This window comes from Coregonus lavaretus, assembly GCF_964263955.1.
Source record: "Coregonus lavaretus genome assembly, chromosome: 23".
Lineage (NCBI taxonomy): Eukaryota > Metazoa > Chordata > Actinopteri > Salmoniformes > Salmonidae > Coregonus > Coregonus lavaretus.
The window spans coordinates 45,277,508-45,301,252 of NC_140010.1; positions in this window are offsets into that span (position 1 = coordinate 45,277,508).

The window sequence follows — 23,745 nt, forward strand, 5'->3', positions numbered from 1 at the left end:
TTGACCATGACAGTTTACAATCCAAGGTAACACCGAGTAACTTAGTCTCCTCAACAGCCACATTATTCATTACCAAATTCAGCTGAGGTCTAGAACTTAGGGAATGATTTGTACCAAATACAATGCTCCACCCATTCTAAAACGGACTTCAACTCTCTGTTTAGGGTTGCAGTGATTTCACTAGCTGTGGTTGCTGACGTGTATAGGGTTTAATCATCAGCATACATAGACACACATGCTTTGTTTAATGTCAGTGGCAGGTAATTGGTAAAAATATAAATAGTGTTATGGGAATCCCTAGTCGTAAGCGACGCACATCTTATTTTTTACTCTCGTTCGTTCGCTCACTCTGTCCCCTCCCCTGTTCTTCCTGGGTCTCCCCCTTAAATTCCTACCCTCTGGATCCCCCCATCTTTTCTTCTCCTACCATTCTCTTATGTTTACTTCATTAATTAAATCTCTTTCCCTTTTTCTTGTTTTTTACCACTTTTTCCTCCCCCTCTCTTTCTCATTCCTTCTTCCTGATTCTCTCTCAATCTCAGCCTCTTCCTCAGATGCCCCCATCCATCTATCCCTACCCTAATCTCTTTTTCTCTCTGGTCCCGCCTCTTTTTTTTCTTGATTCTTCCTTTCTCCCCCTCTCTTTACACCTTCTCTGCTACCTGTTGTTCCTTCTTTCTCCTTGGTTTCCCCCTTCGTTACACCCTTCCTCTGGAACCTTATACCCCCCTCCTCTCTCTCTCTCTCTCTCTCTCCCTCCATTTCTCTCCAGCTTCCCCCTCGTTCTGTGTACTCATGAGTCAATAGCCTGTTCTGAGAAGACAGAGCAAAAAAGGACATTGACTGAGTCCCAAATGACACCCTATTTCCCACATAGTACATTACTTTTGACCAGAGGCCGTGGTGAAAAGTAGGGCACTATATAGGGAACTGGGTGCCATTTGGGAAGCATCCATGAAAAAAACTTGCCATTAAATGGATAAACGTTGAGTGGAGGGGAAAGAAAATGTTATGGCCAGTTGACCTTTCTGAAGTGTGAGACAGCAAAGATACAGCTGAAAGGAGGCCTGGGATAATGTCACCCAAACGCAGAGACGAGTTTGTTTCACCCAGCCTTAGATGCTGAGATCAAAGGAAAATGAGTTTGCCAGGGATGGGTGTAGAGATGTTTAATTTTGGCAAGTGTGTACAGACACAAATCCATCCACACAAACATATGGCGACCTACACACACACACACACAAGCAAGCGAAGGTACCCTTGTACATACTCGAGTGCACAGAGATCTTGGACTTCCTGACGGGCTGCCCCCAGGTGGTGAAGGTAGGAAAACACCTCCACTTCGCTGATCCCCACAAGGGTGCGTGCTCAGCCCCCTCTTGTACTCCCTGTTCACCCATGAGTGCGTGGCCAAGCACGGCTCCAACTCAATCATCAAGTTTGCAGACGACACAACAGTAGTAGGCTTGATTACCAACAATGACGAGACAGCCTACAGGGAGGAGGTGAGGGCTCTGGGAGTGGTGCCAGGAAAATAACCTCTCACTCAACATCAACAAAACAAAGGGGATGATTGTAGATTTCAAGAAACAGCAGAGGGAACACCCCACTATCCACATCGACGGGACCACAGTTGAGAAGGTGGAAAGCTTCAAGTTCCTCGGCGTACACATCACTGACAAACTGAAATGGTCCACCCACACAGACAGTGTGGTGAAGAAGGCGCAACAGCGCCTCTTCAACCTCAGGAGGCTGAAGAAATGTGGCTTAGCACCTGAAACCTTCACAAACCTTTACAGATGTACAATTGAGAGCATCCTGTCGGGATGTATCACCGCCTGGTACGGCAACTGCACCGCCCACAACCGCAGGGCTCTCCAGAGGGTGGTGCGGTCTGCCCAACGCATCACCGGGGGCAAACTACCAGCACTCCAGGACACCTACAGCACCCGATGTCAAAGGAAGGCCAAAAAGATCATCAAGGACAACAACCACCTGAGCCACAGCCTGTTCACCCCGCTACCAACCAGTAGGTGAGGTCAGTACAGGTGCATCAAAGCTGGGACGAGAGACTGAAAAACAGCTTCTATCTCAAGGCCATCAGACTGCTAAATAGCCATCACTAGCACATTAGAGGCTGCTGTGTCACGTTCGTTGAATATAGGATTGGACCAAGGTGCAGCGTGGAATGCATACATGTTTATTAACTAAGTTAACACACGACTAAACAACTAACGTAACGTGAAGCTCACAATGGCTACACACAAAACAAGAGTCAAGATCCCACAACATAGGTAGGCAAAATGGCTACCTAAGTATGATCCCCAATCAGAGACAACGATCGACAGCTGCCTCTGATTGGGAACCACACCCGGCCAACATAGATCTACACAATCTAGATCTTACACATTGAAATTCACACCCTGACCAAACCAACTAAAGAACAACAGGCATTAAAGGTCAGGGCGTGACATGCTGCCTATATACATAGATTAGAAATCACTGGCCACTTTAATAAATGGAATACTAGTCACTTTAATAATGTTTACATATCTTGCATTACTCATTTCATATGTATATACTGTATTCTATACTATTCTACTGTATCTTAGTCTATGCCGCTCTGACATTGCTCATCCATATATTTATTTATATATTCTTAATTCCATTGCTTTACTTAGATTTGTGTGAATTGGGTACATGTTGTGAAATTGATAGATATTACTTGTTAGATATTACTGCACTGTCGGAGCTAGAAACACATGCATTTCGCAACACCCGCAATAACATCTGCTAAGTACGTGTATGTGACCAATAAAATTTGATTTGATTTTAATTGATTTGAGATCCATCCACACTTACACACTCACATACATACTTACATACATACATGACCCTACGCACACTCACTAGATTATATATATATACACACCATACACAGGGCCTTGCAAAATAATTCATCCCCCTTGGCGTTTTTCCTATTTTGTTGCATTACAACCTGTAATTTAAATCGATTTTATGTAATGGACATACACAAAATAGTCCAAATTGGTGAAGTGAAATGAAAAAAATAACTTGTTTCAAAAAATGCTAAAAAATATATAACGGAAAGTGGTGGGTGCATATGTATTCACCCCCTTTGCTATGAAGCCCCTAAATAAGATCTGTTGCAACCAATTACCTTCAGAAGTCACATAATTAGTTTTAAAAAAGTCCACCTGTGTGCAATCTAAGTGTCACATGATCTGTCATGATCTCAGTATATACAGTGGGGAAAAAAAGTATTTAGTCAGCCACCAATTGTGCAAGTTCTCCCACTTAAAAAGATGAGAGGCCTGTAATTTTCATCATAGGTACACGTCAACTATGACAGACAAATTGAGATTTTTTTTCCAGAAAATCACATTGGAGGATTTTTAATGAATTTATTTGCAAATTATGGTGGAAAATAAGTATTTGGTCACCTACAAACAAGCAAGATTTCTGGCTCTCACAGACCTGTAACTTCTTCTTTAAGAGGCTCCTCTGTCCTCCACTCGTTACCTGTATTAATAGCACCTGTTTGAACTTGTTATCAGTATAAAAGACCTGTCCACAAAATTGTTGACCTGCACCAGGCTGGGAAGACTGAATCTGCAATAGGTAAGCAGCTTGGTTTGAAGAAATCAACTGTGGGAGCAATTATTAGGAAATGGAAGACATACAAGACCACTGATAATCTCCCTCGATCTGGGGCTCCACGCAAGATCTCACCCTGTGGGGTCAAAATGATCACAAGAACGGTGAGCAAAAATCCCAGAACCACACGGGGGGACCTAGTGAATGACCTAAAGAGAGCTGGGACCAAAGTAACAAAGCCTACCATCAGTAACACACTACGCCGCCAGGGACTCAAATCCTGCATTGCCAGACGTGTCCCCCTGCTTAAGCCAGTACATGTCCAGGCCCGTCTGAAGTTTGCTAGAGTGCATTTGGATGATCCAGAAGAGGATTGGGAGAATGTCATATGGTCAGATGAAACCAAAATAGAACGTTTTGGTAAAAACTCAACTCGTCGTGTTTGGAGGACAAAGAATGCTGAGTTGCATCCAAAGAACACCATACCTACTTTGAAGCATGGGGGTGGAAACATCATGCTTTGGGGCTGTTTTTCTGCAAAGGGACCAGGACGACTGATCCGTGTAAAGGAAAGAATGAATGGGGCCATGTATCGTGAGATTTTGAGTGAAAACCTCCTTCCATCAGCAAGGGCATTGAAGATGAAACGTGGCTGGGTCTTTCAGCATGACAATGATCCCAAACACACCGCCCGGGCAACGAAGGAGTGGCTTCGTAAGAAGGATTTCAAGGTCCTGGAGTGGCCTAGCCAGTCTCCAGATCTCAACCCCATAGAAAATCTTTGGAGGGAGTTGAAAGTCTGTGTTGCCCAGCGACAGCCCCAAAACATCACTGCTCTAGAGGAGATCTGCATGGAGGAATGGGCCAAAATACCAGCAACAGTGTGTGAAAACCTTGTGAAGACTTACAGAAAACGTTTGACCTGTGTCATTGCCAACAAAGGGTATATAACAAAGTATTGAGAAACTTGACCAAATACTTATTTTCCACCATAATTTGCAAATAAATTCATAAAAAATCCAACAATGTGATTTTCTGATTTTTATTCCTCATTTTGTCTGATAGTTGACGTGTACCTATGATGAAAATTACAGGCCTCTCTCATCTTTTTAAGTGGGAGAACTTGCACAATTGGTGGCTGACTAAATACTTTTTTTTCCCCACTGTATACACCTGTTCTGAAAGGCCCCAGAGTCTGCAACACCACTAAGCAAGGGCACCACCAAGCAAGAGGCACCATGAAGACCAAGGAGCTCTCCAAACAGGTCAGGGACAAAGTTGTGGAGAAGTACAGATCAGCGTTGGGTTATAAAAAAATATCCCAAACTTTGAACATCCCACAGAGCACCATTAAATCCATTATAAAAAAATGGAAAGAATATGGCACCATAACAAACCTGCCAAGAGAGGGCTGCCCACCAAAACTCACGGACCAGGCAAGGAGGGCATTAATCAGAGAGGCAACAAAGAGACCAAAGATAACCCTGAAGGAGCTGCAAAGCTCCACAGCAGAGATTGGATCATCTGTCCATAGGACCTTTTTAAGCCATAAACTCCACAGAGATGGGCTTTACGGAAGAGTGGCCAGAAAAAAAGCCATTGCTTAAAGAAAAAATAAGCAAACACGTTTGGTGTTTGCCAAAAGGCATGTTGGAGACTCCCCAAACATATGGAAGAAGGTACTCTGGTCAGATGAGACTAAAATTAAGCTTTTTGGCCATCAAGGAAAACGCTATGTCTGGCGTAAACCCAACACCTCTCATCACCTCGAGTACCACCCCCACAGTGAAGCATGGTGGTGGCAGCATCAAGCTGTTTTTTTGTCTTATTTCTAGTTTGTTTTACAAAAAAATAAAAAATTATCCATTTTAATTCCAGGTTGTAAGGCAACAAAATAAGAAAAATGCCAAGGGGAGTGAATACTTTCGCAAGCCACAGTTAACACTCACTCCCACACAAAACCCACACACATTCACATAAACTACATACGCACACACACATAACACACACACGCATACCGACACAACACAAACACACATACATACACACACACCAGGTAAATTCAGGTATGTTTATCCCCATGTTGTTCCATTTGCTTCCGTTTTAAGAAACATTTTTCATCAGAATCGGCGGAATGAATACACCCCTGATCTCGTGTGACAGAGTTCACTCTCATAACAGCCACGTTGTATTCCTTCTTTTCCCTTTGCTTGTGGACTTCAATGCACAACACATCAGCGGTATGTCACCAGGTGAAAAAACCTTTCCAAGCCAAACCACTACACACAGCCTACATCATTGTCAACATATTAGCTAAAATAACGTCACCGTCATCATAGCTAATAGAACTAACGCGTTAGTAAATCCGCTACAATCATGCAATAACATTCAGTAAGCAGTTACACCGGTGGGCCCCGGTGGCAATAAATTAGTAATACCAAAAGCTTACCTTGACTTGGAAGGGTTCCAGTGTTGTGTTGGAAAGTCATAGCCAGCTAGCTAACATAGCATCCCTCTGTTTGAGCAGGGTGTTATAGTAGTCTAAACTAGATAGCTGCATTTGCTAGCTAAGAAAGTGAAACTGAAAGTGAAAAAAAAGGATGAAATCTCTCTCTCTATTTCTCTCTTGCTTCTCCTTCATTTTGGAAGAAATTAATTTGTTAAAAACTGTTCAACAATTGTCTTTCTCTCTCTTTGAGTCAACTACTCACCATATTTTATACACTGCAGTGCTAGCTAGCTGTAGCTTATGCTTTCAGTACTAGATTAATTCTCTGATCCTTTCATTGGGTGGACAACATGTCAGTTCATGTTGCAAGAGCTCTGATAGGCTTGAGGACATCCTCCGGAAGTTGTCATAATTACTGTGTAAGTCTATGGAAGGGGGTGAGAACCACGAGCCTCCTAGATTTTGTATTGAAGTCAATGTACCCAGAGGAGGACGGAAGCTAGCTGTCCTCCGGCTACACCATGGTGCTACCCTACAGAGTGCTTTTGAGGCTATTGTAGACCTTCTATGCAAAATCGTGTGTTTTAATCAGTTATTTGGTGACGTGATTATGTTTAGTTTAGTTTTATCTAAAAAGTATAACTTTTTTAATGTTTTACAATTTTAATTTTTATGAAATTCATTGAGGAGGATGGTCCTCCCCTTCCTCCTCTGAAGAGCCTCCACTGACACATGCACTCACACACTTTTACACTCATAATTTGCTGCTGCTACTCTGTTCTTTACGTTACTCTTATTATTATCTATCCTGAAGCGTAGTCACTGTACCCTGTCTTCATGTACATATCTACCTCAAATAACTTGTACCCATACACATTGATCTGGTACTGGTACTCCCTGTATATAGCTCCATTCTTGTGCATTTTATTTTATTCCTCTTGTGTTACTATTTTATCATTGGGAAGGGCGCGTAAGCAAGCATTTCACGGTAAAGTCTTCACCAGTTGTATTCGGCGCATGTGACAAATACGATTTGATTTAATTGATTTGCCATACATACACAACCAGAGATATGACACACAACCACACACACAGACAAACAAAACACACACACACACACACACACTTCGATCTCTCTTCATTATTGTTTCATTATTCATTATTGAACTGAGAGAACTGCGGCAGTGAGAGACTCAGCCTGGTGTCAGTCGTCTTCAGTGTTGTCAGTGACCCATATGTGGTGTCACTAAACACATCATCCTACATCAGTTCCAATGTCACCTTGCTCCAGTCAACTAGAATAGCCCTAACCTAGCTATATATTGCCCTCGTACTCATCCCAGATTGGCAACACTGCCACTCTGGCCAGCAGGTTACTCATCCAACAACAGCCCAACAGTAATAATAGAATATAACTCTCTTTCTTGCAAAATAATTTTGTCTTTTGCTGCATGGATACCAACCCCCTAGTGAACCCCCCATTACCCATTTTTTTGAGAAGAGAACAGTAGCAGTCACAGTGCAGCGCTGCAGGAGATATGTAGGGGGTTAAGTGCCTTGCTCAAGGGCACAATGGCAGCAGCTGGTAGCTATGATCTGTACAGCCTTCTAGTTGTGTATGTCAGGACGGATCAATTCTCAAATGTTTGCTTGTGACCTCACGACTCCTTTGATGAGCATCGATGCCCTCGAATCGAGATCCCTGTAAACCCGTGTTTACGTCAACTCCCCCACAACGATGCCCACTCATTATCGTCACATTTGACATTTAGTGTTATATTTCTCGATGCAAAACCCCCTGGGAAAGCATTGATGGCAATATCTGCTGATTAATGGACATATTTAGCGGTGGTTCGTGTTGTATCGAAGCGAAGGGAGAAGGGAGAGGGAGGGATGACAGTAGCGAGGGGAGGGCAGAGTGGTGGGAAGACACTGTGGCACCCTGAGGCTCCCTCTCAAATGTCACTCCCTAATTAGGGCCCCCAAAACAATGTGGACTGAGGAGCGTCTAATTACAACAGCTGTTCCAAATGACCTGCTATGTTGCACGTCGCTCTCTGCCATTTTGTTTGCCACCGGCTCCCTTGTCATTGTCTTGCGTTCTCTTGTCTTCTGTTTGGGCAATGTCATACCAAGCATCCGCCCCTTGACTGGGAAATTGAATGCCCGAACAATTACGATTAGGGAGAGATTTGCGTAAGGGACAACAACTTCTTGAAAACAATTTGTCCTACTTTTATTTACAGGAGTTTATTTACACCGCTGATAGGGTGACAGGGAGTATAATTGACGATTATAGGCGAGAAGGTTGAGGCATTTGTGTTTCTCATTTGTTTTGGATAGGGATTATTACAAAGCTTTCACCAAAATACCAGTACACCTTGCAGTGGAATATGGGTGTCACGATCGTCGGGAACAGATGAGGACCAAGGCGCAGCGTTGCAGACGAACATACTCTTTATTAGTGATACACGACCAAAACAACAAAAACGATAACGTAACAGTCAAACACAAACCAACTAGTACAAGATCCCACAACTAATGTGGGAAAACAGCCTCTATAAGTATGGCTCCCAATCAGAGACAACCAGCCACAGCTGACACTCGTTGCCTCTGATTGGGAACCACTCTGGCCAACACAGAAATACAATACCTAGAATCCCGACATAGAAACACAACACATAGATCTACACACCCTGGCTCAACATAACAGTGTCCCCAGAGCCAGGGCATGACAATGGGAGCATAACATTGACATAAGTTCACGTTCATGATGATGTTGACCTATTGTATGTTTTATAGGTTGAGGGATTTTATAAGCATAGAATCTTGAGTAATAGTTCGAAAACTGCATTGTGGTGAAGGCAAATTGTTGCAGTATACCAACCAAAAGGTTAGCAAAAGTGATTGCAATGATGTAATTCTGATGTTTTTTATGATGTCATGGTCAAGATGTATACTGGTTGCATAAGGACATTTTGTTAATGTCTTTTTATCAACCAGAAAAATAGTTCTTCATTTGGTTTTAATCTGGTTAACTGAAAAGATAACTAGAATATGACATCTTTCCTAAATTATGTATTCTTTCATCTTATCATCCTGTCATGAAAAAAACGTATTTACCTGGTTGTAACAGAGACCAATTCAAATGAAATGAAATGAAATTGTAATTGTCACTTGCTTCGTAAACAATAGGTGTAGACTAACAGTGAAACGCTTCCTTACAGGCCCTTCCCAACGATGCAGACAAAAAAATATAGAAAAATAATAATGCAAGGAATAAATAAACAATGAGTAATACTAACTTGGCTATATACACGGAGTATCAGTACCGAGTCAATGTGCAGGGGTACGAGGTAATTGAGTTAGATACAGTGCCATCAGAAAGTATTCAAACAGCTTGACTTTTTCCACATTTTCTTGTGTTACAGCCTGAATTTAAAATGGATTAAATTGAGATGTTGTGTCACTGGCCTACACACAATACCACATAATGTCAAAGTGGAATTCTGTTTTTAGAATTTTGTACAAATTAATTACAAATGAAAAGCTGAAATGTCTTCAGTCAATGAGTATTCAACGCCTTTCTTATGGCAAGCCTAAATAAGTTCAAGAGTAAACATTTGATGAAAATCCTTGAGTCTAAGCCGGGGGAGGGTGGGTTCTACTAAGCTAACATTTATAGTTGTTTTACTAAGGATAAATTTGCTATTTGATTTGGAATTTTAGGACCCCTTAAGGTAGCAATTATTTGATAAATTTGCAATTGGCCTTACTTCTATTAACCCATATAAACACATTGAATAACAGCTTCATACATGGATAAACAGATTGTAAAAAAAAAAAAACAATCCTAAGGATTTTTTTCTGAAGTGTCTGTCCTATATCTGAGAGATATAAGAAAGTTCAGGAAACTGTTTTATTTTTTAACCCCTTATTTTAGGCACTAAACTACAGTTGAAGTCGGAAGTTTACATACACCTTAGCCAAATACATTTAATCTCAGTTTTTCACAATTCCTGACATTTAATCCTAGTAAAAATCCCCTGTCTTAGGTCAGTTATGATCACCACTTTATTTTAAGAATGTGAAATGTCAGAATAATTTATTTCAGCTTTTCTTTATTTCATCACATTCGCAGTGGGTCAGAAGTTTACATACACTCAATTAGTATTTGGTAGCATTGTCAAACATTTCGTGTAGCCTTCCACAAGCTTCCCACAATAAGTTGGGTGAATTTTGGCCCATTCCTCCTGACAGAGCTGGTGTAACTGAGTCAGGTTTGTAGGCATCCTTGATCGCACACGCTTTTTCAGTTCTGCCCACACATGTTCTATAGGATTGAGGTCAGGGCTTTGTGATGGTCACTCCAATACCTTGACTTTGTTGTCCTTAAGCCATTTTGCCACAACTTTGGAAGTATGCTTGGGGTCATTGTCCATTTGGAAGAACCATTTGCGACCAAGCTTTAACTTCCTGACTGATGTCTTGAGATGTTGCTTCAATATATCCACATCATTTTCCTTCCTCATAATGCCATCTATTTTGTGAAGTGCACCAGTCCCTCCTGCAGCAAAGCACCCCCACGGCATTATGCTGCCACCCCTGTGCTTCACGGTTGGGATGGTGTTCTTCGGCTTGCAAGCCTGCCCCTTTTCCTCCAAACACAACGATGATCATTATGGCCAAACAGTTCTATTTTTGTTTCATCAGACCAGAGGACATTTCTCCAAAAAGTACGATCTTTGACCCCATGTGCAGTTGCAAACCGTAGTCTGGCTTTTTTATGGTGGTTTTGGAGCAGTGGCTTCTTCCTTGCTGAGCGGCCTTTCAGGTTATGTCGATATAGGACTTGTTTTACTGTGGATATAGATACTTTTGTACCTGTATCCTCCAGCATCTTCACAAGGTCCTTTGCTGTTGTTCTGGGATTTATTTGCACTTTTTGCACCAAAGTACGTTCATCTCTTGGAGACAGAACGCGTCACCTTCCTGAGCAGTATGACGGCTGCGTGGTCCCATGGTGTTTATACTTGCGTACTATTGTTTGTACAGATGAACGTGGTACCTTCAGGCATTTGGAAATTGCTCCCAAGGATGAACCAGACTTGTAGAGGTCTGCAATTTCTCTTCTGAGGTCTTGGCTGATTTATTTTGATTTTCCCATGATGTCAAGCAAACAGGCACTGAGTTTGAAGGTAGGCCTTGAAATACATCCACAGGTACACCTACAATTGACTCAAATTATGTCAATTAGCCTATCAGAAGCTTCTAAAGCCATGACATCATTTTCTGGAATGTTCCAAGCTGTTTAAAAGCACAGTCAACTTAGTGTATGTAAACTTCTGACCCACTGGAATTGTGATACAGTGAATTATAAGTGAAATAATCTGTCTGTAAACAATTGTTGGAAAAATGACTTGTGTCATGCACAAAGTAGATGTCCTAACCGACTTGCCAAAACTATAGTTTGTTAACAATACATTTGTGGAGTGGTTGAAAAACTAGTTTTAATGACTCCAACCTAAGTGTATGTAAACTTCCGACTTCAACTGTATCTCCATATATACTTCCATTAATTTTTTGAACTGGTACCCAGCTAAACTGGTCGCAGTTGTAAATGAGAACTTGTTCTCAACTGGCTTACCTGGTTAAATAAAGGTGAAATAAAAAATTTAAACAAAGAAAACCTTCAGACTAGTCTTGTGAGGCTTGTGTGTGTGCTAGAGCAAAACAACCGACATGTATGTTCGAGAGAGTCTCATCTTTCCATTGTAGGCCAAACAGTTCAGACACTACGGACGTTTTCATGAGAAGACCCATTTTTGGGATGTCTCATGGTCTGACAATCACAGCAGATGCAGCAGGGCGACATCGGCGGATGCAGTGGATTGAGACGCAGTCCATGCAAAACAAACATATATCGCTAGCTTAAACTGATGGATTTTGATGGGGATTTTTATATTATGCTAATTCACATAGACTCTAGGGGTTTAACAAGTCGCATAATAAGTTACATGGACTCACTCTGTGTGCAATACAAGTGAATAACTTCATTTTGGAATGACTTCCTTATCTCTATACTCCACACATACAATTATCTGTAATGTCCCTCAGTAGAGCAGTGAATTTCAAACACAGATTCAACCACAAAGACCAAGGAGGTTTTCCAATGTCTCACAAAGAAGGGCACATATTGGTAGATGGGTAAAAAATTAAATAAAATAAAAATCAGACATTGAATATCGCTTTGAGCATGGTGAAGTTATTAGTTACAGTGAGGGAAAAAAGTTTTTGATCCCCTGCTGATTTTGTACGTTTGCCCACTGACAAAGAAATGATCAGTCTATAATTTTAATGGTAGGTTTATTTGAACAGTGAGAGACAGAATAACAACAAAAAAATCCAGAACAATGCATGTCAAAAATGTTATAAATTGATTTACATTTTATTGAGGGAAATAAGTATTTGACCCCCTCTCAATCAGAAAGATTTCTGGCTCCCAGGTGTGTTTTATACAGGTAACGAGCTGAGATAGGGAGCACACTCTTAAAGGGAGTGCTCCTAATCTCAGTTTGTTACCTGTATAAAAGACACCTGTCCACAGAAGCAATCAATCAATCAGATTCCAAACTCTCCACCATGGCCAAGACCAAAGAGCACTCCAAGGATGTCAGGGACAAGATTGTAGACCTACACAAGGCTGGAATGGGCTACAAGACCATCGCCAAGCAGCTTGGTGAGAAAGTGACAACAGTTGGTGCAATTATTTGCAAATGGAAGAACCACAAAATAACTGTAAATCTCCCTCGGCCTGGGGCTCCATGCAAGATCTCACCTCGTGGAGTTGCAATGATCATGAGAACGGTGAGGAATCAGCCCAGAACTACACGGGAGGATCTTGTCAATGATCTCAAGGCAGCTGGGACCATAGTCACCAAGAAAACAATTGGTAACACACTACGCCGTGAAGGACTGAAATCCTGCTGCGCCCGCAAGGTCCCCCTGCTCAAGAAAGCACATATACAGGGCCGTCTGAAGTTTGCCAATGAACATCTGAATGATTCAGAGGAGAACTGGGTGAAAGTGTTGTGGTCAGATGAGACCAAAATCAAGCTCTTTGGCATCAACTCAACTCGCCGTGTTTGGAGGAGGAGGACTGCTGCCTATGACCCCAAGAACCCCATCCCCACCGTCAAACATGGAGGTGGAAACATTATGCTTTGGGGGTGTTTTTCTGCTAAGGGGACAGGACAACTTCACCGCATCAAAGGGACGATGGACGGGGCCATGTACCGTCAAATCTTGAGTGAGAACCTCCTTCCCTCAGCCAGGGCATTGAAAATGGGTCGTGGATGTGTATTCCAGCATGACAATGACCCAAAACACATGGCCAAGGCAACAAAGGAGTGGCTCAAGAAGAAGCACATTAAGGTCCTGGAGTGGCCTAGCCAGTCTCCAGACCTTAATCCCATAGAAAATCTGTGGAGGGAGCTGAAGGTTCGAGTTGCCAAACGTCAGCCTCGAAACCTTAATGACTTGGAGAAGATCTGCAAAGAGGAGTGGGACAAAATCCCTCCTGAGATGTGTGCAAACCTGGTGGCCAACTACAAGAAACATCTGACCTCTGTGATTGCCAACAAGGGTTTTGCCACCAAGTACTAAGATGTTTTGCAGAGGGGTCAAATACTTATTTCCCTCATTAAAATGCAAATCAATTTATAACATTTTTGACATGCGTTTTTCTGGATATTTTTTGTTTTTATTCTGTCTCTCACTGTTCAAATAAACCTACCATTAAAATCATAGACTGATCATGTCTTTGTCAGTGGGCAAACATACAAAATCAGCAGGGGATCAAATACTTTTTTCCCTCACTGTACTCTTTGGATAGTGTATGAATATACCCTGTCACAACAAAGATACAGGCATCCTTCCTAACTCAGATGCCGGATAGGAAGGAAACTGCTCAGGGCTTTCATCATGAGCCCAATGGGGCCAATTAAAAAAGTTAGAGTTTAATGGCTGTGATAGCAGATATCTAAGGATGGATCAACAACATTGTAGTTACTCCACAATACTAACGTAAATGACAGAGTGAAAAGAAGGAAGCATGTACAGAATAAAAATTATCCAAAACATAGATCCTGTTAGTAATAAGGCACTAAAGTAAAACTGCAAAAAATGTTGCAACGAAATTAACTTTAGGTCCTGAATACAAATCATTATGTTGGGGCAAATCCAACACAACACATCACAGAGTACCAATCCTCATATTTTCAAGCATGGTGGTGGCTGCATCATGTTGTGGGTATACTTGTCATCGGCAAGGACTAGGGAGTTTTTTTTGTTGATAATAATAAATGGAATAGAGCTAAGCACACGCAAAATCCTAGAGGAAAACCTATTTCAGTCTGCTTTCCATCAGACACAGGGAGACAACTTCACCTTTCATCAGGATCATAACCTAAAAGAAAAGGCCAAATATTCAGTTCACTGGAGTTACTTATCAAGATGACATTTAATGTTCCTGAGTGGCCTAGTTACAGTTTTGACTTAAATCGGCTTGAAAATCTATGGCAAGAATTGAAAATGGCTCTCTAGCAATGATCAACAACCAACTTCACAGAGCTTGAAGAATATTGTATAATCCAGGTGTGTACAGCTGTAATTGCTGCCAAAGGTGACTAACACGTATTGACACAGGGTTGTGAATACTTATGTAAATGAGACATTTCTGTATTTCAGTTTTTATAAATTTGCAAAAAATTATAAAAATGTTTTCATTTTGTCATTACGGGGTATTGTGTGTAAATGGTTGAGAAAATGCATCTATTTAATCCATTTTCATTTCAGGCTGTAACACAATAAGTCAATGGGTATGAATATTCTCTGAAGGCACTGTATGTGCCTTCCGAAAGTATTCAGACCCCTTGACTTTTTCCACATTTTGTTACACAGCCTTATTCTAAAATTGATTAAATAAAAAAGAAATCCTTAAAAATTACACTCAGGTTTAATCTATGTGCAACATCCCCACAGTATGATGCTGCCACCACCATGCTTCACTGTAGGGATGGTGCCAGGTTTCCTCCAGGTGTGATGCTTGGCATTCAAGCCAAAGAGTTTAATCTTGGTTTAATCAGACCAAAGAATCTTGTTTCTCATGGTCTGAGAGTCCTTTAGGTGCCTTTGGCAAACTCCACGCGGGCTGTCATGTGCCTTTTACTGAGGAGTGGCTTCCGTCTGGCCACTCTTCCATAAAAGGCATGATTGGTGGAGTGCTGCAGAGATGGTTGTCCTTCTGGAAAGTTCTCCCATCTCCACAGTGGAACTACGCAGCTCTGTCAGAGTGACCATGGGGTTCTTGGTCACCTCCCTGACCAAGGCCTTTCTCCCCCGATTGCTCAGTTTGGACAGGCGGCCAGCTCTAGGAAGAGTCTTAGTGGTTCTAAACTTCTTCCATTTAAGAATGATTGAGGCCACTGTGTTCTTGGGGACCTTCAATGCTGCAGAAATTGTTTGGTCCCCTTCCCCAGATCTGTGCCTCGACACAATCCTGTCTCAGAGCTCTATGGACAATTCCTTTGACCTCATGGCTTGGTTTTTGCTCTGACATGCACTGTCAACTGTGGGACCTTATATAGACAAGAATATGGTACACTTGTCATAATTAGGTTTTAGTCCAGAGAGGCTAGAATAGTGAACAAGATCTTCAACGAGACTGTGCAGTTTTTTTTTAAAGGACTGGATCTTTATACTTACCACCTGGGTCCTGTTTCAGTAGTAATGACATCAGACCTTCTTGTTGAGTACCTGAAAGTCTACCATTTGTATAGGAGTAATTAAAGCATGCTAATAATGGATATTTGTGTACATCAAAAAAGGTCTGATATACCTCTTCTGGTATAACGTCAAGCCCTGGTGTTTTTCCAGACTGAAAATATTTAATTGCCTCAAAAAGTTCCTCCTCTGTAAGTTGGCCTTCACAAAGGTCTTTCTGTAAATTTGTTAATTTTACAATATTATTGTTATGAAAGAAATCCTTACAGTTAACATTATTCAGTGGAAATGGACTGAAAATAAAACATATGCTTTAAATATTTTGCTTCCTCTTTCAAAATATAATTTGGTGAATCATGGATGACTCCATCATTTGTAACGATTTTCTGTAAATTCTTTTTGGTTGCATTTCTATGTTGAAGATTCAAGAAAGATTTAGTGCATTTTTCACAATTTTCCATCCAATTCGCTTTAGTTTTGTAATAAATTTCACTTGATCGTTCTTGAATAAGTACCTCCAATTCTTTTTGTTTTTCCTCTAACCTATTTTGTGCCTCTATATTCCAGTTTCCATTACCATCTACCTACACAGTTTTTTCATCTATTTCCTTTACTAGTCTAATCTCTTTTGACCTAAACTGCTTTTGTTTTAATGATGAGTATTGTATTGAATGGCCTCTAAATGTACATTTAAAAGTGTTCCATACAATAAGGGGATCTGCTGTGCAGAAAAAAGTCAATTGTGAATTATTTTGTCTTAGTTAAGAACAAATTGTCATCCAATAGGCTTTGAATAAATTTCCAATATCCCTATCCACGCGGAAATTATGTAAGAGTTATATGGAGGCCATTTAGATGGTGGTCTGATCACATTTGGTCTCCTATAAAAAAAATGTTTTACTTTTGATGCCAGCAACAATGAAACCAGGAAGTAATCAAGACGGCTAGCTTGATTAAGCCTCCTTCATGTATTTTATTTTATTATTTTATTTCACCTTTATTTAACCTGGTAAGCCAGTTGAGAACAAGTTCTCATTTGCAACTGCGACCTGGCCAAGATAAAGCAAAGCAGTGCGATAAAAACAACAACACAGAGTTACATATGGGGTAAACAAAACATAAAGTCAAAAATACAACAGAAAATATATATACAGTGTGTGCGAATGTAGTAAGTTATGGAGGTAAGGCAATAAATAGGCCATAGTGCAATATAGTTACAATTTCGTATTAAAACTGGAATGATAGATGTGCAAAATATGATGTGCAAATAGAGATACTGGGGTGCAAATTAGCAAAATAAATAACAATATGGGGATGAGGTAGTTGGGTGGGCTAATTTCAGAATGGCTGTGTACAGGTGCAGTGATCGGTAAGCTACTCTGACAACTGACGCTTAAAGTTAGTGAGGGAGATAAGAGTCTCCAGCTTCAGAGATTTTTGCAGTTCGTTCCAGTCATTGGCAGCAGAGAACTGGAAGGAATGGCGGCCAAAGGAGGTGTTGGCTTTGGGGATGACCAGTGAGATATACCTGCTGGAGTGCAGACTACGGGTGGGTGTTGCTATGGTGACCAGTGAGCTAAGATAAGACAGGGATTTGCCTAGCAGTGATTTATAGATGACCTGGAGCCAGTGGGTTTGGCGATGAATATGTAGTGAGGGCCAGCCAACAAGAGCGTACAGGTCACAATGGTGGGTAGTATATGGGGCTTTGGTGACAAAACGGATGGCACTGTGATAGACTACATCCAATTAGCTGAGTAGAGTGTTGGAGGCTATTTTGTAAATTACATCGCCGAAGTCAAGAATTGGTAGGATAGTCAGTTTTACGAGGGCATGTTTGGCAGCATGAGTGAAGGAGGCTTTGTTGCGAAATAGGAAGCCGATTCTTGATCTAACTTTTGATTGGAGATGCTTAATGTGAGTCTGGAAGGAGAGTTTACAGTCTAACCAGACACCTAGGTATTTGTAGTTGTCCACATACTGTAGGTCAGACCCACCGAGAGTAGTGATTCTAGTCGGGTGGGCGGGTGCAAGCAGCATTCGGTTGAAGAGCATGCATTTAGTTTTACTAGTGTTTAAGAGCAGTTGGAGGCTACGGAAGGAGTGTTGTATGGCGTCGAAGCTCGTTTGGAGGTTTGTTAACACAGTGTCCAATGAAGGGCCAGATGTATACAAAACGGTGTCGTCTGCATAGAGGTGGATCCGAGCGTCACCAGCAGCAAGAGCGACATCATTGATATACACAGAGAATAGAGTTGGCCCGAGAATTGAACCCTTTGGCACCCCCATAGAGACGGCCAGAGGTCCAGACAACAGGCCCTCCGATTTGACACATTGAACTCTATCTGAGTAGTAGTTGGTGAACCAGGCGAGGCAGTCATTAGAGAAACCAAGGCTATTTAGTCTGCCAATAAGAATGCGGTGGTTGACAGAGTCGACAGGTTGATGAAGACGGCTGCGCAGTACTGTCTTTTATCGATCGCGGTTATAATATCGTTTAGGACCTTGAGCGTGGCTGAGGTGCACCCATGACCAGCTCGGAAACCGGATTGCATAGCGGAGAAGGTACGGTGGGATTCGAAATGGTCGGTGATCTGTTTGTTAACTTGGCTTTCAAATAATTTCAAAAGGCAGGGCAGGATGGATATACGTCTCTAAGAGTTTGGATCTAGAGTGTCACCCCCTTTGAAGAGGGGGATGACCACGGCAGCTTTCCAATCTCTGGGGATCTCCGACGTTACGAAAGAGAGGTTGAACAGGCTGGTAATAGGGATTGCGACAATTTCGACGGCTAATTTTAGAAAGAAAGGGTCCAGATTTTCTAGCCCAGCTGATTTGTAGGGGTCCAGACTTTTCAGCTCTTTCAGAACATCAGCTGTCTGAATTTGTGTGAAGGAGAAGCGGGGGGGGGGGGGGGGGCTGGTGGCCGGGGTAGTGGTAGCCAGGTGGAAAGCATGGCCAGCCGTAGCAAAATGCTTGTTGAAATTCTCGATTATTGTAGATTTATTTGGTGGTGACAGTGTTTCCTAGCCTCAGTGCAGTGGGCAGTTGGGAGGAGGTGCTCTTATTTTCCATGGACTTTACAGTGTCCCAAAACTTTTTGGAGTTAGTGCTACAGGATGCACATTTCTGTTTGAAAAAGCTAGCCTTTGCTTTCCTAACTGATTGTGTATATTGGTTCCTGACTTCCCTGAGAATTTGCATATCACCAGGGCTGTTCGATGCTAATGCAGTATGCCACAGGATGTTTTTGTGCTGGTCAAGGGCAGTCAAGTCTGAGGAGAACCAGGGGCTATATCTGTTCATAGTTCTGCATTTTTTGAATGGGGCATGCTTATTTAAGATTGAGAGGAACGCACTTTTAAAGAACAACCAGGCATCCTCTACTGACGGAATGAGGTCAATATCCATCCAGGATACCCGGGCCAGGTCAATTAGAAAGGCCTGCTTGCTAAAGTGTTTTAGGGAGTGTTTGACAGTGATGAGGGGTGGTTGTTTGACCGTGGATCCATTATGGACGCAGGCAATAAGGCATTGATCACTGAGATCCTGGTTGAAAACAGCAGAGGTGTATTTAGAGGGTAAATTTGTCAGGATGATATCTCTGAGGGTGCCCATGTTTACAGACTTAGGGTTGTACCTGGTAGGTTCGTTGATAAATTGTATGAGATTGAGGGCATCTAGTTTAGATTGTAGGTTGGCCGGGGTGTTAAGCTTATCCCAGTTTAGGTCACCAAGCAGTACGAACTCTGAGGATAGATGGGGGGCAATCAGTTCACATATGTTGTCCAGGGCACAGCTCGGGGCTGAGGGGGGTCTGTAGCAAGTGGAAACAGTGAGAGACTTATTTCTGGAAAGGTAGATTTTTAGAAGTAGAAGCTCAAACTGTTTGGGCACAGACCTGGATAGTACGATAGAGCTCTGCAGGCTATCTCTACAGTAGATTGCAACCGCACCCCCTACAAATGTTGTAGTTGGGGATGGACATTTCTGAATTTTTGGTGGCCTTCCTAAGCCAGGATTCAGACACTGCTAGAACATCAGGGTTGGCGGAGTGTGCTAAGGCAGTGAATAACTCAAACTTAGAGAGGAGGCTTCGGATGTTAACGTGCAAGAAACCAAGGCTTTTACGGTTATAGAAGTCAACAAATGATAACACCTGGGGAGTAGGAGTGATACTGGGGGCTACAGGGCCTGGTTTAACCTCTACATCACCAGAGGAACAGAGGAGGAGTAGAATAAGGATACGGCTAAAGGCTTTAAGTACTGGTCTTCTAGTGCGTTGGGTACAGAGACAAAAAGGGGCAGATTTCCGAGCATTGTAGAATAGATTCAGGGCATTATGTACAGCCAAGGATATGGAAGGATATGAGTACAGTGGAGATAAACCTAAGCATTGGGTAACGATGAAAAAGATAGCATCACTGGAGGCACCGATTGAGCCAGTCTCCGCGTGTATGGGGGGTGGGACAAAGGAGCCATCTAAGGCAGGTTGAGCTGGGCTAGGGGATCTACAGTGAAATAGTACAATAAGAAATAACTGAAACAGCAATAAGCAAGGCATATTGACATGGGAGAGAGGCATAAAGCAATCACAGGTGTTATTCGAGAGAGCTAAGACAACAGCTGGTAAAGTTTGGGCTGAGGCTAAACATAAACAGGATGTGGTACTGTATAAAGGAACAGTCCAGCAGGCATCAGCTGTATAGCTGAGTTATCATAAGGTCCGGTGAACAGCAATAGGAGAGTTCGGAGGTAGTTCGGGGGCTGCTACAGCACTGGCGAGCAAGTGGCCACGGCTTGCGTGTGCTAGCGGGCCGGGGTTAGCAGATGGATCTTCGTGGTCGACGTCGTAACGGGAAGCCTGTTGAAACCACAACAGACGATTTTGTCGGCAGACCAGTCGTGTTGGATCTGCGGGGCTCCGTGTCAACACTAGGAGGTCCCGTCCGGTTGACAGAGAGGTAGATAGCCGGGAGATGGGCCTGGCTCGAGGCTAGCTTAAGGCTGATTAGCCAACAATAACATCCATTTGGTTGCAGCTAGCTAGTTGAGATGATCCGGTGTTAATGTCCAGTGATTCAGTTATTCCGGCAGAAAATCTGATGTTCTGGGTGAAAACCGCTAACAGTGGCTAATAGCAAGTAGCTAGTTAGCTGGCTAGCTAGTTTCAACTGGAGATAAAAGGTAAGTCAATAATAGAATCCGTTCCACATTGAGTGAGGCGGGTTGCAGGAAATATATTCATACAAAATATATATACAAAATATTTTGTAGAAGGATGAAAAGTGTGATAGGGAAATATGTACGAAAAATACAAAAAAATACAAAAAACTGGCTATATACACGGACACACAACAAAGAACACGACCGCACTGCCACGCCATCTTGGAATACTTGGAATCACTAGGTCAGGGTTTTTCAGCCTCCATATATCCACTAGTTCTAATATATCCATCATACTCGTGATCTCCTTAAGTGCTTGAGGGTGATAGTTTGTAGTGTGATTTCCTTTATGATCCATTGAGGTACTTAAAAACGTATTATAATCTCCCACCATAATAATAGATTCATTTGTTGCTTGTGAGCTCAATAGATTATAACATATATTTTCAAAGAAATGTGTAGGATCATTATTTAGCCCATATACATTACCAGTCAAAAGTTTGGACACACCTACTCATTTAAGGGTTTTTCTTTATTTTTTACTATTTTCTACATTGTAGAATAACAGTGAAGACATCAAAACTATGAAATAGCACATATGGAGCAGCTCAGTATTCAACACCATAGTCCCCTCCAAGCTCATCACCAAGCTCAGGACCCTGGGACTGAACACCTCCCTCTGCAACTGAATCCTGGACTTCCTGACGGGCCGCCCCCAGGCGTTGAGGGTAGGCAACAACACAGCCGCCATGCTGACCATCAACACGGGGGCCCCTCAGGAGTGTGTGCTTATGCCCCTCCTGTACTCCCTGTTCACCCACGACAGTATGAAAACATTTATGCACTCACCCTTTGCCTTGATGACAGCTTTGCACACTCTTGGCATTCTCTCAACCTAGGCCAGATGGAAATATGGGCAGTCCTTGATAACAAAATGCAATACTGTAACCCTTCACTCACACATTCAAAGCCCCATAGGTCTGTCACATATCTATGAGGGTGCTTTTAAGAGAACGAACCAAATAACATGGAAAACAGTCAGATTTTTTTTTTATTAAAAAATTTCAAAAAATAGATCATATTAATAGAAATAATAACAGCACAATATTACGGATTCATGGTCATATTTAGGAAGTCCTAGCAAAGGCTATAAGCATGTCAGCCCAGCCCGCTCAGTTCATTGGATCCAATTGTTCGAAAGAAATAGAAAAAAATGAAGAGAACAATAGCTATAAATATCGCAAGACCAGTTCTTTATGTCTATTACATGCAAGACATATTTCATGTAGTCCTCATTATATCCTGTTTTATTCCGACAAAAAGGATTCTAACGGCCGCTAATGACTGCCAGTAAAAATTAGTCTTAGGCATCACACTACCCATAACATACAATCGACCCTGACACAGCCATGGCACGATAGCAAAGAATACACGCAGTACTGACAATCCAGAGCGAGTAAACCTGTAAAACCAACCCTCTCTCCACCCACACACATTTTGTTTTTATTCCAGGGTCGGTGCTCTATCTGTCACGGTTTCGGCCGAGGCTGCTCCTCCTCCTGGTTCGGGCAGGCTTCGGCGTTCGCCGTCCCCGGAGTACTAGCTGCCACCGCTCTATGTTTCTGTATTTGATTGCTTTTGTCTGTCTGTCACACCTGTGTCTGTTTGGGTGTTGATTACGTGTCTTATAAGTTCCTTGTTTTGCTCTAGGGTAATTGTGTGTTGTTATTTTGTTGCCACTTTGCCTATGCTACGTGTTTGTATTCCGTTTTGTTTTCTTGTTTAGTGTTTTACGCGTGTGCGTATTTTCCCTCGCCACTTCGTGTATTTTCGAGGTCGGGGTTTTCACTCGTGTTACTTAGACTATTAAAGTCTTGTTGGACTAAACCTCTGTTTCGTGCGCTTGACTCCTCCACCACATCCACATCGGTTTAGTGACACTATCACCTCGGCTGTTTTACATCTAAGCCTATATCATTAGGATCAAGAATATAAAAGGTAGCGTAAATTGCTCATATAGAAATATATAATATACTTCTTGCTTAGAGAAGTGCTTCCATAAGCCAGCAATTGTGTTGGTTCTACCGTTAACTTTAATCAGTTTATCCCGGTGTTAACCAGCCCGCCACACACTAATAGAGACAACAACCATTTTGACAATACCCAATCCATTTGTCGGTGTGTATCGGAACATTTTTAACATTGAGATTTATTTATTTATTCATGTAAATGGTTAATGACACCAATTATTTTAGGATCGTATAGGCCTACTCCAATAGATAACCTAGGCATGTTTTTAATGATATAATCCTTTATCCTAGCCCTATATTAGATCTGTTCATATTTATTAAGTTTTATCTTAAATTCAGATCTTTCCGATTCACATCCGCGAACAAGGTCTGCACTATATAACAGCTTTTAAGTCATAATATACTCAATCTCTACAATTAGACCATATTATATCAAACTAAAAAAACAACCTTGGTACAGTACCTTGCAAAATTATTCATCCCCCTTGGCGTTTTTCCTAATTTGTTGCATTACAACTTGTAATTTAAATGAATTTATATTTGGATTTCATGTAATGGACATACACAAAATAGTCCATGGGACAAGCTGTGCCTACCATGCTGCCACCTGCCACGTCATCAACCACCAAAAAGGAGGTCATTGACCTTGTTTGTAATCAGACTATAGGAAGTCCTCTCAGACAGAAAACCAGTTTACAA